This window comes from Anabrus simplex, chromosome 8 (genome assembly GCF_040414725.1).
Source record: "Anabrus simplex isolate iqAnaSimp1 chromosome 8, ASM4041472v1, whole genome shotgun sequence".
NCBI lineage: Eukaryota > Metazoa > Arthropoda > Insecta > Orthoptera > Tettigoniidae > Anabrus > Anabrus simplex.
The window spans coordinates 36,751,848-36,771,238 of NC_090272.1; the positions used below are offsets into that span (position 1 = coordinate 36,751,848).

The window sequence follows — 19,391 nt, forward strand, 5'->3', positions numbered from 1 at the left end:
CTTCTTTGTATCTGTCAGCGTACAGCATCTCGTCTTCGGAATAATATCTTTTAAACCTCCTAACTATCTCTTTCGAGAAAAGAAGGAAAATACATCTGGTACAATATTTTGAAATCCTCTGTCTGAAATAACATGTACCTTGTTAAAAACGCCTCAATTTGAACAAGAAGTACCAAAATATAACCAAACATGACCTCATAGCATTGAAATGAGCAACAAAAATGGCCGAAATGTACCTTTACATACAAGATAAAATTGTTTTAAACGGCTCAGGGACGCAACATTCACAGTCATTTATCAAATTTCGGGTAAAATGTCACAGGAATGAAATAGGACTTTTCCTAACCTTAATTATGACGATACATTTACCACTAAATGAGGTTTGCTACCCGCACTCAGAACAACACAGTCTTTGCCTCACTGACGAGTTTCAGTCTGAGAAAGAAGAATACTTTGTCGTGGCGCAGCGAGGTGGTGGCGGAATACTATGGGGGAAATGTGGTGCCATGGGATTTGAAAGGGCGCTGGAGTATTTGCTGTGGTCAGAGACGTGTGGCAGCCTTTCTAGTCAGCACTTGTGAAATTCCTGCTTGTCTTACCGTAATAAGAATATGAGGATAACAATAATTGTTCAAAAATCAGATGAAGTTTGTATCGTCATTAGTAGTTCGGATCATAGACACGCCTCCCTAGGTCACTCTCCCCCTCCCAATTTGCGGACCACTGTCTTGAACGAAAACCTCCATGACATACTCTTCACTCTCAAAAGATGACAACATGTAAAATGGACACGCTTTAATTCCATGCTGGAACTCGTTCTCAGAAACTCTGCATAGAACATAGGAACAGTACGTACTAGCATAGCACATGAAACTCTTTCTTAAAAGAAATGCACAAAGTACTCTCCCTTAGCACTGGTACATGCATGCATATGCCGTACTCCGGGATTAGCTGCGACGGCGCGTCCATGAGCCATTTTTCAGTTTTGTTAGGACACATTCTCTCGCACTCGTGAGCAATTCAATTCGACTCCTGCTTGGCTTTACCATTCCCACCTCGATAAGTTGAGTACACTAGAAAAACGAATGTTTCCGCCCGGGATCGAACCGGGGACCTTCCGCGGGTTAGGCGGATGTGATAACCACTACACCACGTAAACACGAGGCGTTACAGCTCGCTTCAGTGAGTTAAGACTGTCTTACCTCCAAATTACTGCGCGATTTTGTTGCTTACATGGTTATGAACCGTCATTGACGAAGCCTTCGGCTCTGAGGATCTACGGGATCGATTTCCGGCCAGGTCGGGGATTTTATCTTGGTATTGTGAATTCCGTCCATTTCTGTGTTGTAGTGGTTAGTGTGATTAGCTACCACCCCCGGAGGCCCGGGTTCGATTCCCGGCTCTGCCACAAAATTTGAAAAGTGTTACGAGGGCTGGAACAGGGTCCACTTAGCCTCGGGAGGTCAACTGAGTAGAGGTGGGTTCGATTCCCACTTCAGCCATACTGGAGGTGGTTTTCTGTGGTTTCCCGCTCCTACTCCAGGCGAATGCCGGGATAGTACCTAACTTAAGGCCACGGCCGCTTCCTTCCCTCTTCCTTGTCTATCCCTTCCAATCTTCCCATCCCCCGCCAAGGCCACTGTTCAGCATAGCAGATGAGGTCGCGTGGGCGAGGTACTGGTCGTCCTTCCCAGTTGAATCCCCAACCCAATGTCTCACGCTCCAGAACACTGCCCTTGAGGCGGTAGAGGTAGGATTTCTCGCCGAGTCTGAGAGAAAAACCAACCCTGGAGGGTAAGCAGATTGAGAAAGAAAGAAAGAAAGGAGGTAAATTGCAGAAGTTCAAAATGACAGTCATGACTTCCCTCGATGCGTTTGTGTAATTGTTTAAGGGCTTGACAGTAACTAAAGAAGTCACAAAGTCTTAAAGATCGGAATTCTTGAAAAGCTTTCTCCTGCAATATTTTTTTTTAGAGTAATGGGGAGTCCACCTCTGTGGTGTAGTGGTTAGCATAATTAGCTGCCATCCCCGGAGGCCCGCGTTCGATTCGCGGCTCTGCCACGAAATGTGAAAAGTGGTACGAGGGCTGGAATGGGATCCACTCAGCATCGAGAGTTTAACTAATTAGAGGGGGGTCGATTCCCACCTTAGCCATCCTCGAGGTGGTTTTCCGTTGTTTTCCACCTTTCCTCCAGGCAAATACCGGGAGGGTACCTAACTTAAGGCCACGGCCGCTTCCTTCCCTCTTCCTTGTCTATCCCTTCCTATTTTCCCATTAGGCCCCTGTTCAGCATAGAACATGAGGCATCCTGGGCCACGTACTGGTCCTTCTTCCCAGTTGTATATCCGACCCAATGTCTCACGCTCCAGGACACTGCCCTTGAGGCGGTAGAGGTCTCCCTGAGTTGGAGGGAAAAGCAACCCTGCACGGTAATCGGATTAAAAAGGAGAAGCTGAAGAAAAAGGTAAAAATCAACACATTTCTGTACAGAAGCATTTAAATCACTCAAGTGGTTTATAATGTTGGTTAAAAAATGTAAGGTCAGCAGTGTGTGCGTTTTTACAGCAGGACAGCCGCAGTGTCAGAGACTAGTGGGATCGGACCTGGGCACACACGAGGCAGCCTCAAACGGTCAGTTCAAAAACCCTACATTTCCCGGTAGACTACTGTTCGTACCCCACCCCCAGCGGCAAATCGAACTCCGGTCTCTTGTTGACGGACGAGGATACTGACCACAGCACTACTGAAGATACGTCCAGTGATGTTTCTCTCAACTTAATTCAGCTACTTCCCCACTTCACATATCTTCCGTCACGAGTACCTTAGAAGTGGGTCAAAGTTAAACGAACTGTACCATTATTTCTGATTACATAATGAAAGTGTAGATGTTTCCGCCCGGGATCGAACCGGGGACCTTCCGCGTGTTAGGCGGATGTGATAACCACTACACCACGGAAACGTACGACGCTTCCCTTTCTCAAATCGCAGAATTAAGATAAGCTTTCCCCCAAGAATTTGTTGCTTCACGAGTCTACGAAGGTGCTACTCAGAATGAAATGATATTTTGGCTACCCGTGAGTGAGATATCACTTTAACATGAAACTGGAAAATAATACAGCAATCAATCTTCGTTTTTATGCCTTTTTTATACTCTTGATGAGTTTATTTCCCGATTCGATTTGTTCCGCTACTGGAAATCGGCCCAAGCCTCCTGGGCGAAAGCCACGTATCCTAGCCATTAGACCATACAGGACAGATATTTTGTTAACTGTATTACAAAATACTATGTTGTTTGTAGAGAGATGGATCACTAAAATTGGTAAATGTTATTAATCTTACGTGTTTGAGTTGGGTTTCTAGATGAACTTCCCCTTAGTACAATAATTACCAACTTTTAGATTATTTTTTTCGGAAGGTTCATGAAAATTTGCTTAAGAAACTCCGTACAGGGTGGGTCAGGCGGCAGCGCTGAATTCCGTGGTTCAAATCCCGGTCAATCCATGTGAGATTTGTGCTGGACAAAACGGAGGCTGGACGGCGTTTTCTCCGGGTACTCCGGTTTTCCCTGCCATCTTTCATTCCAACAACACTCTCCATTATCATTTCATTTCAACTGAATCGTTGCCCCAGAGGAGTGTGACAGGCTTCGGCACCCGGCACGGTACCTATCCTGATCGTTCCATTTCTGACCCGTATGAATGACTGGTATGCCTGCTGTCATTTCTTGATGGATACAGTACTTTGCATCCATCTCTTGGCACAGGCCAGAGTAAAGTGTAATTTCCACCGAAGTCCCAGTCAACATCCATGGCTGTGACAATATGGAAGTTGCTGGGGTAAGGATAGTGCTGAGTAATGACATTCAGAGCATGACTAGTGCATCTGAGTGTTATGAAAGGTGCTGCTCATAGGGTCAGTCGTGCTGCAGTAGTACTTTCTGACCCAGTGAGGAAAGCAATGGCAAACTACCTCACTCCTCATCTTGCCTAGTACGTCTCATTTTGATGCTGCCATTGGTTTTTGGGGTTTCCTTATAACCGCATAACCTTTGGTGGTGCTATATGAGGATCCAACCAGCCTCTGGGCTGATGACCTAACAGACAGACAGATGAATGACTGGACACAGGCTGTGGTTGTTTATTACTTATAGGATGATGTCGGTCTTTTTAATGAACAACCTCTGGATATTTGGCAGGGCTATATACTACTTTTAACAGAACTTTCGATATCTATCTTGGTACATTTATCTAGAAAGCGGTACTGGCGTTGTTGATCACAATGTCTGTCAATGTAAGGTGTGTCGATATCTCAGGAACACCTGAATACAATCCTTAAGCAATACAAATTGGCGGTAGGTCGTATGGTGACGACCTTAAGAGATGGCTTTGTCTTAAAACCATACTTTCAGGACCTCAGTGAAAATTGTTCTGAGAGTGATGCTTCAAAAAAATAATTCTTTCTTTCTTAATCTGTTTATCCTCCTGGGTTGGCTTTCCCTCGGACTCAGCGAGGGATCCCACATCTACCGCCTAAAGGGCAGTGTTCTGGAGCGTGAGAATTTGGGTCGGGGTACAACTGGGAAGGCCTCACCTGCTATGCTGAGCAGGGGCCTTGTGGGGGGATGAGAAGATTGGAAGGGATAAACAAGGAAGAGGGAAGGAAGCGGCCGTGGCCTTAAGTTAGGTACCATCCCGGCATTCGCCTGGAGGAAATGTGGGGAAACCACGGAAAACCATTCCCAGGATGGTTGAGATGAGAATCGAACCCACCTCTACTCAGTTGACCTCCCGAGGCTGGGTGGACCCAGTTCCAGAACACGTACCATTTTTCAAATTTCGTGGCAGAGCCGTGAATCAAACCAGGGCTTCCGAGGGGTGGTAGCTAATCACACTAACCACTACAACACAGAGACACACGGAATTCACAATACCAAGTTAAAATCCCCGACCTGGCCGGAAATCGATCCCGTGGATCGTCAGAGCCGAAGGCCACGTCAACGACAGTTCATAACCATGTAAGCAACAAAATCGTCCAATAATTTGGAGGTAAGACTGTCTTGCCTCACTGAAGCGAGCTGTACGGCCACGTGTTTCCGTGGTGTAGTGGTTATCACATCCGCCTAACACGCGGAAGGTCCCCGGTTCGATCCCGGGCGGAAACATTCCTTTTTATAGTGTACTCAACTTACCGAGGCGCGAATGGTGAAGCCAAGCAAGAGTTGAATTGAATTCCTTACGACTGGGAGAGAAAGATTTTTGGCGTGTCCTAACAAGTATTCTTTCTTTCTTCTTTCTTTATCTGTTTACCCTCCAGGGTTGGTTTTTCCCTCGGACTCCGCGAGGTTTCCCACCTCTAAAACCTCAAGGGCAGTGTCCTGGAGCGTTAGACATTGGGTCGGGGGATACAACTAAGGAGGATGACCAGTACCTCGCCGGGGATGGGAACATTGGAAAGGGATAGACAAGGAACAGGGAAGGAAACGGCCGTGGCCTTAAGTTAGGTATCATCCATACATTTGCCTGGAGGAGAGGTGGTAAACCACGGAAAAGCACTTCCAGGATGGCTGAGGTGGGAATGGAACCCACCTCTACTCAGTTGACCTCTCCAGGCTGAGTACACCCCGTTCCAGCCCTCGTACCACTTTTCAAATTTCTGTTCAGAGTCGGATAATCACACCAACATGCGGACACGTACTAGCATACCACATGAAACTCTTTATTACAAGAAATGTTTAAAATGCTCTCCGTTAACACTGATACGCCATTCTCCTGGGATGTCTGCTTCAGCGCATCAGGGATTCGCTGCGACGGCGCGTTGATGAGCCAATTTTCAGTATTGTTAGGACACGCTAAAAATCGTCTAGCAGGGAATAACATTCTCTCCCACCCGTGAGGAATCTAATTTAAGTCTTGCTTGGCTTCAGCATTCCCACTTCGGTAATTCGAGTACACTATAAAAATGAATGTTTCCGCCCGGGATCGAACCGGGGACCTTCCGCGTGTTAGGCGGATGTGATAACCACTACACCACGGAAACACGAGGCCTTGTATCTCGCTTCAGTGAGGTAAGAGAGTCTTGCCTCCGAATTATTGGACGTATTTGTTTTTTTGCTATCTGCTTAACGTCGCACCGACACAGATAGGTCTTATGGCGACGATGTGATAGGAAAGGCCTAGGAATGGGAAGGAAGCGGTCGTGGCATTCAGTAAGGTACAGCCCCAGCATTTGTCTGGTGTGAAAATGGGAAACCACGGAATATCATCTTCAGGGCTGCCGACGGTGGGATTCGAACCCACTATCTCCCGGATGCAAGCTCACAGCCGCGCCCGGTGACGTATTTGTTGTTTACATGGTTATGAACTGTCAATGACGTGGCCTCCGGCTCTGAGGATCCACGGGTTCGGTTTCCGGCCAGGTCGGGGATTGTAACTTGGTACAGTATTATGAATTAAGTCCGCCTCTGCGTTGTAGTGGTTAGTGTGATTAGCTGCCATCCCCGGAGGCCCGGGTTCGAATCCCGGCTCTGCCATGAAATTTGATAAGTCGTGAGGGCAGGAACGGGCTCCAGGCAGCCTTGGGAAGTCAACTTGTAAAGGTGGGTAGGGATTCGATGCCCACCTCAGCCATCCTCGAATTGGTTTTCCATATTTTCCCACTTCTTCTCCAGGCAAATACGAGCATCGTATCTAACTTAAGGGCACATACCTCTGAACGACCATAATTTTAACTAAAAATCACACACTCAATATCTCAACAAGTACACTTTGTAACGTTCCAGACGTTACAGTGTAATTATGTTAATTTTATTATGTGTAATTAATTCAAGAATTTAACGTCATGATATTTATTTTGGTATGTAATTGTATTATAATTCATGTTTAATCATTTGCTCACTATCATTTCATTACTTTGTAACTACGACTTGTAAACGAGGGCTGAATATTCTAATATTCACTTAGATTCTTGCGACATTTGTTTAAAATTAACTTGCAGTAGATTTCCGCTATCTTGCCACATCACCGAGGAAGGAGAAAGGACAGATTTAGACACCAAGTTCTGGGAAAAGCGAGCACGTGTTCACGCGTCCCAACGTAAGCTACCGTATTTCGACCAGAATTATTCAAACGAATCAACGCCTATATTTTGAAAGGAGCGTCATATTGCCATGGATACTGAGAGAATGGACCAATAGAAGAACAGTTAATATCAGAGTTAAGACCCGTCAACTCTAATATCTGGAGTGGGGAGAGACATGTCATCTGATTGGACCACGTGTTGCGACCTGTAATTAGCACCAGAGAAGGTTATAAAAGGGCGTGCTGGAGCTCTTGGCCAGATCTCTTCTTGATCTCTACTACTGGACTCTGCTGCATTCTTCGGTATTATTATTCGTTTGATTCTGCGTTAGCATTCTACTTCATTACCACAACGTGGTACTTAGAAATTCTGAATGAGGGATGTAGAGCCACTCTCATCAGTAATTACGTACAGCACGGCTACAAGACCGGTTTGAACCAGTCTAAGTCAAGAGGTAGTATTAATCTAGATAGAAATGAAACTTCAGAGAATATTTTCAGTAAAGTTGGAAGGATTCTTAATTGAGTATCCTCTCCAAATAACCCAAGGTGGTTCTGCTAACTATGACTTAGGGCTTATCTCCAATATGGGATAGAGCATAATAGGGAGTGTTGGTTTTGAAGTCATCTTCCAATTAGTGGTGGGTGCAATTGGCAAGGCAGGAATGGTACTGAGCTGCAGATGAAGAGATATCAAAGACGACCGATGATGTTCCAGCTACAAGGAGGGAAGCCTTCCAAGGACCAGCAGAACAAGACTAAATGGTGAGCAAGCGAGTTAAAGATATTGCAAGTTTTCGCGAAGTAGAGTCATTCAATTTTTTGTTAAATTCATTTTCCATTTTAATTCAGTTCTCGTTAAACCGTCGTCATTTATATTAAATCTAATAAATAGTATTTTTCTAGTTTACCTTAATCAATCTGCCTTAATTAGCCTTTTGATTTTTAATTCTCCTGCTTAATGATTAGTGCACTATCACCCCTCCCCTGTGATAAGAGTCCGTCCAAGCTTGATTATAAATTTTATTTTTAAGTCTTCAACTTAAAGATTGGCGCCCTTAGCTTGAATGGTTGCATTTCTCATTTGATGATTATTCTCCGAGTGGGGAAATCACATAAATGGCGCCCAACGTGGGGCGAGAAAATCATTAAGTACGGAGCAGTTAATGACAGTAACGATATCAGAATTCGTATTATGGGCAAAATTTGGATATCCACGTTTCATTAGGAGTGTTTGATTGTGGGAAGGGTCATGGCTGATCAGACGAAAGAGGAGAGGATGTTGCGCAGTGGACGGGCGATAAAAAGCAATAATGTATTGAGTTCAGAGGAAGAGTTGTGTAGTCTAGTAGAGGAAATTGAAGATAGAAGTGTAAGTAGTATGGAGAGTGAAGGCAAGCAGAAAGAAGTCAGTATGGAGTCAGATGATAGTAGGATGGGGGGCGAAGCGGAAGTGAACACTAACAATGAAAGTAATAATAATGATCAGTTAATGGGAATGATGCAGTTAATGTTAAGTAAGATAGAGGACAGTAAAACTGAAATAAAAAGTGAATTAGAACAAACTAAAGCCGAGCTTAAAGGTGAATTAGAACAAACTAACACTAAAATTGAGAATATTAAATATGAACTTAAAGAACAGTTAGAGCAAACTAAAGCTGAATTAAGCAGGGAGATGAGGGAAAATAAGGAGGAAGCGAATCGGAGAATGGACGAACACAGTAGGCAGTTACGCGATCTGGTGGTAAAAAATGAACATTTTAATAAGCGATTAGAGGACCAGAAAAATGAATATGAACGGCGAGGGAAAGAGGTAGAAGAAAAGTTTGCGGGGCAGAGAAGTGAATTCCTGGAATTAATGGGGAAGGAAAACAACTCTACTAGGGAGGAAGTAATGAGGCAGGTCACTAGTATTGATAAGAGAGTTGAGACTCAAAGAGGGGAAATACGGATATTTAAAGACCACGTCCAACAAGAGATTGACACGGTAAAGCTTAGAATAGAAGATGAGACCCGGGCAAGTGAAGAAAGGTTTACGATAGCTGAAGAGAATAAGATTGAAATTAGGACATTGAAAGAGAAGCAGGTTAATTTGGAGAGAGAAATTGATAGGAGAGACAGAGATGTAGAATGCCGGATAGAGAAAGCAGAAAATAAGTTAAAACAGGTGGCAAAGGATAAACAGGTTTTCACGGGAAGGCAATGTCTAGGAAATAGCTACATTAGGGAAATAGAACTACCTAAGTTTAATGGGAAACAAACGAACCCGCTAGATTTCCTTAAGATGATAGAAAAACGATTTGAAAAGCGTCTAGAGGAAGGGTCTATGGACTGGGAAGACGTTATGGAAAATATTGACCATGCTTTTGTAGGAGAAACACGGTCTTGGTTCATGGTATATAAGCAGACGATGACGAACCTGAAAGAATTCAGAAATAAGTTTAGAGAGAAATTCTGGAATGAAGCGATACAAGCTCGGGAGAGAGAAAGGGTGGTATTTGGGAGGTACAAACAGCATGAAGGAGTCACTATGACCGAGTACTTCCTGGCACATGTCATGATTTGTCAGAACTTAGATGGTATAACCGAGGGGTCTGATGTAGTAAGACTACTTTTAAGACATTTTCCGGACAGGGTGAGAGAAGCGGCCTGTATGCAAAAAGTTGGTACTATTCAGGAGATGGAGAACCTATTAGGCAGTTTTGATGCGTTAGGTAACCTTAGAAGTAGAACGGAGAATATTCAGAACTTTAGTCATCACAAAGGAATGAGACATAACGGTAGAACACAGAATCACGAAGCTCGTAATCAGTTCAGACCTCAGCAGAACAGCAGGAGCGGAGCACAGGAATATAGGACAGGAAATTCCCAACGGAGGCCAGAGCAATGTACTAATGAGTCCAACGTCAATACACAAAGGGAACCTTTAAACTAACTAGAGGCTGTAATGTTAGGTCAGAATTCCAGCCTAGTGCGAAGGTAGCGAAGTGTCTTGCCATGAAAGTGTTACCATATGACCTCGATGTTAGAGACGATTTGTTGGATGAACCCGAGCAGAATAATGGAGATTCATGTAATAAAGTAGTCAATCCCGTTGTTAAATTGAAAGTCTGGGGGGCGTGGGTTAAAGTTTTGATTGATTCTGGTAGCCAAATATCATGTATTAGTTCTCAGTGGTATGAGTCATTAGTGAAACAGGGTATTCATTTGGAGGAAATGCCTGTTAAGTCTACTTTTATCATTACGGCTGTTGGTAAGAAGTCTATGCAAATTTGTAAACAAGTAGCTGTCCCGATCTGCATTAATAATTCTATTAGCGTTCAGATCTGTTTGGTAATTCCGCATTTGATATTTGATCTTATCTTGGGATCTGACTGGTTAACGTTAAAATTGGCTCAGTTAAATTACAATGATCTAGTGCTAAATTTGAGGTGGAATAATGAGGATATCAAGGTCAAGTTTGAGGAGGAAATTCAGAGGAAAACGGAAGTTAGTACAGTGTGGAGAATGAGAGAGGTTTCTAAAGTAAATGAAGAGGCTAGTGAAGGCCTGAAGTTGTGTCAGTTGTGGATTCATGAGGATAAAATATGTGGCTTGAAAGAAGCCGTAAGTAGAAATGAGTTAAATGAAATCCAGAAGGACAAGTTATTTGAAGTGTTGTGTGAACACGTGGAGATTTTCTCCGAGAAACCTGGTGTTACCCATCTGTATGAACATTCTTTTTCTGTGCTGGATAAGAGTCCATTCAGCGGACCGCGGTATCCGATACCACACAAATATGCAAAAGCCGTAGAGGATCAAATTCAAGCTATGTTAGCAGACGATGTGATTGAATTATCAAACAGTCAATACGTTAATACCTTAATTGTCGTGCCTAAGTCTGATGGATCAATACGTTTGTGTATTGATGGCAGAGAGATGAACCGACGTATTGGTGCTGATCAGTTGAGATCACAAACCATTGAAGAGTTGATACAGAATTTTCAGGGTAAGAGTTGGTTTTCTACGTTAGATCTTAGGAGTAGTTTTTGGCAGATACCTTTAAGATCAGAAGACAGGCCTCTTACTGCTTTCAGCTATAAACATAGTTTGTACCAATTTAGGCGTGTTCCTTTTGGGACCCGTACGAGTTCGGCAGCTCTTATTCGCGCACTTAGTATTGCCTTGGGAGATGATACTGGAGATTATGCTACTATTTATATCGATGATTTGGTTATAGGATCTAGTACCTTTGAAGAGCACTTGGACCACTTGGAGAGGGTTTTTTCTAAATTAGAGTATGCTGGTTTTACTCTGAAACTTGACAAATGTGTTTTCAGTAGACGAGAGGTGACTTTTTTGGGGCACCGTGTATCGGCAATGGGAGTGACGCCTGAGAGCACAAGAATTGAAAAAATATTGAATACTACGACACCTAGAAATATTAAGGAGCTCAGATCGTATATTGGTGTATGTAATTTTTTCAGACGATTTGTAGTGAGATTTGGTAACTTACTAGAGCCATTTAGAGAACTATTGAAAGCTGGCAGTAAGTGGGAATGGACACAAGATCATGATAGAGCTTTCCTAAAATTAAAAGAAGGATTCAGGCAGGCGGTTGTTTTGAGATACCCCATGCCCGATAGGAAGTATGTGTTGCTGACGGACGCATCTCACTGTGGTATCGCAGGTGCACTATGTCAAGTAGATGATGATGGTAATTTAGGGATTGTGTCTTTAGCTTCCAGAGGTTTAAGTGCTGCTGAAAAGCGTTATACTATAACGGAACTTGAATTCCTAGCTATCGTATACTCCCTGAGTAAATTTAGGATGTATGTTTTAGGTACCGAATTTGAAATTAGGACGGATCATCATGCTCTTTCTTTTGTATCCAAGTGTAAATTATCATCTAACAGAGTTAGTAGATGGATACTCGCCCTACAAGAGTATGATTTTAAGGTAACTCACATTAAGGGAAAGAATAATGTCCTTGCTGATTGATTGTCACGTGATCCGAAGTTGAGCGAAGAAGGTAGCCTTCTAGAGCCACGTGAGGGCATTATTATATGTACATGTCTGTCTAAGGAAAATGAAACTGCTCTAAAGAGACTACGTAACCTATTGGTTGAACAGTCGGTAGACGAAGAATGTCGGGAACCTTTGTCTGTACTTCAGGGAGGAGAGCATATCACTGTGTCGCATGGTAGGCACACGTACAAACTGGTTAACGGGTTTCTAGCCAGGAAATGTAGCGAGGATCTCTGGGGGATTTGTGTACCCAAAGCGCTACGTGTGGAATTGATTTGGTTTATCCACAAGGAATTAGGACATTTTGGAGCTAATAAAGTTCTGTATGAGATCCGACAGAATTTTATATGGGACAAGATGGGAAGAGATATAAGAAAAATTCTTTCCACTTGCGATCTGTGTCAGCGTAGCAAAGTTCCTAACCGCTATTTAGAAGGACCTCGTCAGGCAGTAATCTCAGAAAGACCTGGTGACTTGGTGTGTACTGATTTATTTGGACCTGTGGTAAAGGGACAGTTTGGCTTCCAATATATTTTAGTCATTATAGATGCCTTCTCGAAATTGGTCAGATTATACGGTATGAGAAAAGCCACTGGAAAATCTTGTAGTCGTATAATCAAAGAGAAGTATGTCCCTGAATTAGGTACTCCTCTTAGAATATTATCAGACAGTGGACCGCAGTTTATTTCGAGAAAATGGAAGTCCATAATTAGAGAGCTAGGTATTACACAGGTTCATTCATCCATTAGATACCCTCAGGGCAATATGTGTGAACGCGTTATGAAGGAGTTATCTCGCATGTTTAGATGCTTAGTGTTCGATAAGCATACAGCCTGGGTGGCTCATTTATCCCGCATAGAGACATGGATCAATGCAGTTCAACATGAAAGCACTAGATTGACGCCGTCACAAGTTCATTTTGGTTGTAAGCCTCGTAATGCTGAATTTTACGTCCGACTGGCACGGGAGAACCTGATTAAATCTGGAGATAAACGTAAAAGGCAACAGAAACGTAAGGTACTGGATAACTTTGAGGTAGGTGATATGGTTTTGGTGAGAGTTCCCATGTTGTCAAACAGTGAGGATAAGGTGACTAAGAATTTTTTTCTTTTATATCAAGGCCCTTATAAAGTACATCGTAAACTAGGACCCTGTGCTTACAAGTTAGCGGATGGCGAGAGCGTAATGAATGGTTCATATAACATTAGTAGTTTAAGGAGATACCTGTCGTGTGAGGTGGCTGAACCGGATTGTGAGATATAGGTCAGTAACTCGGGGAAGTTGCTACTTGTTATGTCAGACTACGAGTGGAATGAGTTTACGTCTCTATTGTGGTGGTATTTCCTAGTCGTGTTTGTAAACAAGGGAGGTGTTTGTGTAGCGGTAGAATTACGCTCGTTCATTGACGATAGATCATCTGTTTTCCGTATGTGAGGCCATGAAATTTTATATATTTGTTTTCTGAGATGTTACAGAAGGCTAATTAAAGCTGACGACGGCAAATAATTAATTTTTCCGTATGTGCATTTCTAACTTGCAATAATTTTACCGTGAGCTTAAATCACGTGTGTATTCGAGTGAAGTGTATTACATCCTGCTTCAAGATAAGTTTGAAACATTCGAAAGAGTGATAAAAGTGTAAATTGTTTGTATCATTTGTTTTCCATGTTTCTAATGTAATAGATTGGAAGAGAACGTGTTATTGCTATCTAGCAAAGAATGTCTGAGAGATGGGGAGTAAAAGGACAGATAGACACTCGGCAGAGTCTATAATCTGAAATTGTATATATATTATGTTATATTTTCTAGGATAATCTTGTTTTTTTTTACAAAAGTGAAAAGTTGCTCATGTTGGGCATAATTTAGCATCTAAACCTCAAGATGAACTGAAATAACAGACAGTCGCAATGGTAAGCAGTCTAAGAGAGATATGATGGAAAGAGTGAGAGATAATTAATTGTATGAAAATACTGTCGCTCGTTATGGGCAGGTAATAGAGGTATTTCAAGTCAATGTGGGAGTAAGTGTGTGAGTTCTCAACTCATATGATATTTGTTAAGAACTCATGGGGGCGTATGTAACGTTCCAGACGTTACAGTGTAATTATGTTAATTTTATTATGTGTAATTAATTCAAGAATTTAACGTCATGATATTTATTTTGGTATGTAATTGTATTATAATTCATGTTTAATCATTTGCTCACTATCATTTCATTACTTTGTAACTACGACTTGTAAACGAGGGCTGAATATTCTAATATTCACTTAGATTCTTGCGACATTTGTTTAAAATTAACTTGCAGTAGATTTCCGCTATCTTGCCACATCACCGAGGAAGGAGAAAGGACAGATTTAGACACCAAGTTCTGGGAAAAGCGAGCACGTGTTCACGCGTCCCAACGTAAGCTACCGTATTTCGACCAGAATTATTCAAACGAATCAACGCCTATATTTTGAAAGGAGCGTCATATTGCCATGGATACTGAGAGAATGGACCAATAGAAGAACAGTTAATATCAGAGTTAAGACCCGTCAACTCTAATATCTGGAGTGGGGAGAGACATGTCATCTGATTGGACCACGTGTTGCGACCTGTAATTAGCACCAGAGAAGGTTATAAAAGGGCGTGCTGGAGCTCTTGGCCAGATCTCTTCTTGATCTCTACTACTGGACTCTGCTGCATTCTTCGGTATTATTATTCGTTTGATTCTGCGTTAGCATTCTACTTCATTACCACAACGTGGTACTTAGAAATTCTGAATGAGGGATGTAGAGCCACTCTCATCAGTAATTACGTACAGCACGGCTACAAGACCGGTTTGAACCAGTCTAAGTCAAGAGGTAGTATTAATCTAGATAGAAATGAAACTTCAGAGAATATTTTCAGTAAAGTTGGAAGGATTCTTAATTGAGTATCCTCTCCAAATAACCCAAGGTGGTTCTGCTAACTATGACTTAGGGCTTATCTCCAATATGGGATAGAGCATAATAGGGAGTGTTGGTTTTGAAGTCATCTTCCAATTAGTGGTGGGTGCAATTGGCAAGGCAGGAATGGTACTGAGCTGCAGATGAAGAGATATCAAAGACGACCGATGATGTTCCAGCTACAAGGAGGGAAGCCTTCCAAGGACCAGCAGAACAAGACTAAATGGTGAGCAAGCGAGTTAAAGATATTGCAAGTTTTCGCGAAGTAGAGTCATTCAATTTTTTGTTAAATTCATTTTCCATTTTAATTCAGTTCTCGTTAAACCGTCGTCATTTATATTAAATCTAATAAATAGTATTTTTCTAGTTTACCTTAATCAATCTGCCTTAATTAGCCTTTTGATTTTTAATTCTCCTGCTTAATGATTAGTGCACTATCACCCCACCCCTGTGATAAGAGTCCGTCCAAGCTTGATTATAAATTTTATTTTTAAGTCTTCAACTTAAAGATTGGCGCCCTTAGCTTGAATGGTTGCATTTCTCATTTGATGATTATTCTCCGAGTGGGGAAATCACAACTTCATGTAACTTACACTTGAAATTCACTCTACAACTGGACAGGGCCTATTAGAACAATAAAATAACAAAAAATAATTTGTGTGTCAAATATTTCAATATTTAGCCTACTTTTCATTCATTACGAATTTACTTTTGAGATTTGCAAAAGGTTTTTTAATTACCCATATCTCGGAAACGTATCAATAATCCACAAAAATTTTAATTGTATACAGAGAAAGTGTGTGTGCACGAAGTAGACTGTTATGGAGAACATCTAGAAATAAATGTATTCTTCTTCATTATATGTTTACCCACCATGGTTGGTTTTTCCCTCGGAGGGGTGCGGTAAGCACCCCCTTGGCTACGCCCTGATGAATACTGCATTAAATACTACTCCTTTACTCTGACAAGGATATTTGCCTCAAGGGCAGTGTCCTGGAGCTTCAGACTCTTGGTCGGGGATACAACTGGGGAGGATGACCAGTACCTCGCCCAGGCGGCATCACCTGCTATGCTGAACAGGAGCCTTGTGGGGGGATCGGGAGATTGGAAGGGATAGACAAGGAAGAGGGAAGGAAGCGGCCGTGGCCTTAAGTTGAGTACCATCCCGGCATTTGCCTGGAGGAGAAGTGAGAAACCAAGGAAAGCCACGTCCAGGATGGCTGAGGTGGGAATCGAACCCACCTCTACTCAGTTGACCTCCCGAGGCTGAGTGAACCACGTTCCAGCCCTCGCACCATTTTTCAAATTTCGTGCGGGGCAGGACCGGGAATCTAACCCGGGCCTCCGGGGGTGGCAGCTAATCACATTAACCACTACACAACAGAGGCGAAATAAATGTATTAAAGTTCTCATTAAAATATATAAAACTTTTGAGGGTGTAACTGAAGTCATGTGGTTATTTGTTTAGACAGGTCCATGATTGTAGTCTTCTTTCCTTCAATCATCATACTGAATGTATATACAAAGTTTCCGCTATGTAGCAAAAGTAGTTATTTATCTGTTAAATTAAATGTATCTGCAAAATAAACTTGCGGGGAAATGGACTTTAAGTTGGACATTGCTTTTTACCTAATGAGGGAACTGTCCATACTGTCATATCGAAATCGGCAATGAAAGTTGGTAGAGAGGATGAGGGATCCATAAGAAAGCAATGTACAAATATTCAGCTGCCATTGCGATCCGTAAGGTCCTGAAATCAATACGGAAATGTCTAATAGAAGTGCACACGTTGGCGTATGGCTCGATGTGATCAGCTGAAGCGACCGGGTAATCGTTAGCTTTCTGCGCTAGCCAGTTGATACATGCTCCTTTGAATCCGGCTAATGTTCTAGATAGGGTGACCAGATGTCCTGCTTTTCGTAGAATACTCCTTTTTTTAACACCCTATCCTGTGGTGCGCGAAGAGGCTCGAAAGCTGTATAAATATCCTGCTTTTTATCAAATATCCTGCGAAAATACTGCGAAATATTTTTGCATTATAAATGGTTTCATTTCTTTTGCAGAATGTGGTATGTGTAATTATTAATGTTTTAAACGAAAGAAAGAGAACGAGAAATAAGGAATATTTAATTTAAGATGGCTACAGCTTCAAATATAAACACTTCCGTTTCCGCTTGTCGTTGCGGTCGCTACTTTCACGACGGGAAGAGCAGTTTGGAGCGGTGTAGTTGTGTACTGGCGTTGTGACGGCTTTGAGTATAACGTAGGCAACGGTACTGGTGATTATCCAGATGATCAGATAGTGTGGTTTACGTTAGCCGTAGTAATCATGCCGAAAATTAAAGGTAAATGTGTACTAAATGCTGAATTGCAGTTTCTCTACCCGTTTACAGTACCAGATAAATCGAAAAGCGACGTTCGCTGCACCAAATGTTCAGCTTTGTTTCCAATAGCAAACGGCGGGAAAAGCGAGATTGTACGACATTTGGATACTAAGAAGCACAAACTCGCTGGCAATGCTGCTGCATCCAGCTCCCCCTGTGAGTGGGGGAGGTTGAATAACACCCACGGTATCCCCTGCCTGTCGTAAAAGGCGACTAAAAAGGGCCCCAGGGGCTCTGAACTTTAGAGAGCGTGGTTTGGCGACCACGGGCCCCTTAGCTGAGTCCTAATATTGCTTCCACTTACTTTTACCAGGCTCCTCTCTTTCATCTGTCCTATCCGACCTTCCTTGGTCAACTCTTTTTCTTTTCAGACCCTGACGGTATTACGTATGGAGGCCCAGGGGGTCTCTCATTTTCACGTTCGTGGTTCTTGTTTTCCTTTGACCGATACCTTCATTTTTCGAAGATCCGGTTCCCTTCCATTTTTCCCTCTGATTAGTGTTATATAGAGATTGGTTGCCTAGTTGTACTTCCTCTTAAAACAATAATCACCACCACCACGACCGCATCCAGCTCATTTTTTACTAATTTCATTCGAGGAGCTGAACTGTGGTCAGCTGAACAGAAATTGGCAGCTTCTGAAGGCAGTTTTGCATTCCATACTGTTAAACACAGCCAAACATTTCCCTCTGCAGACTGCACGTCTAAACTGCTTCAGAAGTGTTTCGAACCAAAATATTCGTGTGCTAAGACAAAGTGTGAAGCTATTGTCACTAATGTGATTAGTCCATTTTGCGATATCTGAAGTGAAAATGACTTGGAAAATATGAACTATGTCTCGGTTGGCACAGACTCTTCAAATCATAAATCCACCAAACTTTTCCCCTTTCTTGTTCGCTAATTTATTTAGAGCAAAGGGGTACAGGCAATATTGTTAGAATTTGAAGAACAGGTAGGGGAAACTGCTGACATTATTTCGTCATTTGTCCTGATAACGCTAAATGATTTTCATCTTGAAAGTACAGTGGTTGGACTTCGTGCAGACAACTCTAATACTCAAGGTAACTAGAATATAAGGTAGGCTACTCCGGCGGTTGAAGCTTCCATTGGCTGGAGCGCTCTGACGTCACGCGGTATGAACGATAGCGAGTAAGGAACACAGTCGCAGTGCAGCAAGCGCGTGAATTCTCATGCCTGTGAAACATCTTCTCAATCTTTCATCAAATAATAGTCTGGTTTAGTCCGATTCGATAAGTAACGGCACTTCCAATAGATTTAAAAACGTGAAAATGCGTTAAATTTCGTCACATGCTGAGCAGGTAGAACATCAACTATCAAATACATGACATATAATACGATAAGAAATAAAATATTGCCATGCAACTCAAAGTAATTAATTTATTTCCTGATGAAGTAAATATTTAGATTAAATGGCATAGGAAAATATGCATCATATCGATATCAGAATGGAATTATATTAAATTATTAAAACGTACGTGTCAGGAGACTTAATTACTTGATGAACCAGCCCAAAGCTTAGCCTTCTTATTGGCATATTTTCTCAGTGCTAGTTCCTTACTCTTTGCATTAAAATGCCATATCCTAATAAATGCCCTGGTCTTTACGTAAGAGAAATTATTTTGTCATGGAATACTGGAAATTTTGACTTAATAATAGAAGTAAGGGTTTTCACTTTTTTGCCGTGAAACACACCAAATGAAATTTCGAACTGGGCTATATTTTTTAACCACTCATGACTGGGATGTGTGAGGCCCGCTTTTGAAATAACCGAGATCCAGTAACAGGTATCTTCTCGCACGACATTTTTGTCTCTTTCTTCGTATTTACTGTATATCGGATCACGGATACTGTGTTATTTCACGAGCTTCGAAATATATTCATAAGTATAAGTTATTAGCACATAATAATGTTAATGTTATTGGATTTTACGTCCCACTAACTATGTTTTTGAGCACCTTCACCACCGGACTGAGAC

The 19,391-nt window shown here is 42.2% G+C and overlaps 4 non-coding genes across 4 annotated transcripts; 1 reads left to right on the forward strand and 3 right to left on the reverse strand.

The window, feature by feature from the left end:
• Positions 1-1,086: 1,086 nt before the first annotated feature.
• On the reverse strand, positions 1,087-1,159 carry TRNAV-AAC (transfer RNA valine (anticodon AAC)). The gene has a single exon. It is a non-coding gene; the product is annotated as a tRNA-Val (tRNA).
• A 1,729-nt stretch (positions 1,160-2,888) lies between these two features.
• Positions 2,889-2,961, reverse strand: TRNAV-AAC (transfer RNA valine (anticodon AAC)). Its single transcript has one exon. It is a non-coding gene; the product is annotated as a tRNA-Val (tRNA).
• Positions 2,962-5,090: 2,129 nt separating this feature from the next.
• Positions 5,091-5,163, forward strand: TRNAV-AAC (transfer RNA valine (anticodon AAC)). Its single transcript has one exon. It is a non-coding gene; the product is annotated as a tRNA-Val (tRNA).
• An 802-nt stretch (positions 5,164-5,965) lies between these two features.
• On the reverse strand, positions 5,966-6,038 carry TRNAV-AAC (transfer RNA valine (anticodon AAC)). Its single transcript has one exon. It is a non-coding gene; the product is annotated as a tRNA-Val (tRNA).
• Between the last annotated feature and the right edge of the window lie 13,353 nt (positions 6,039-19,391).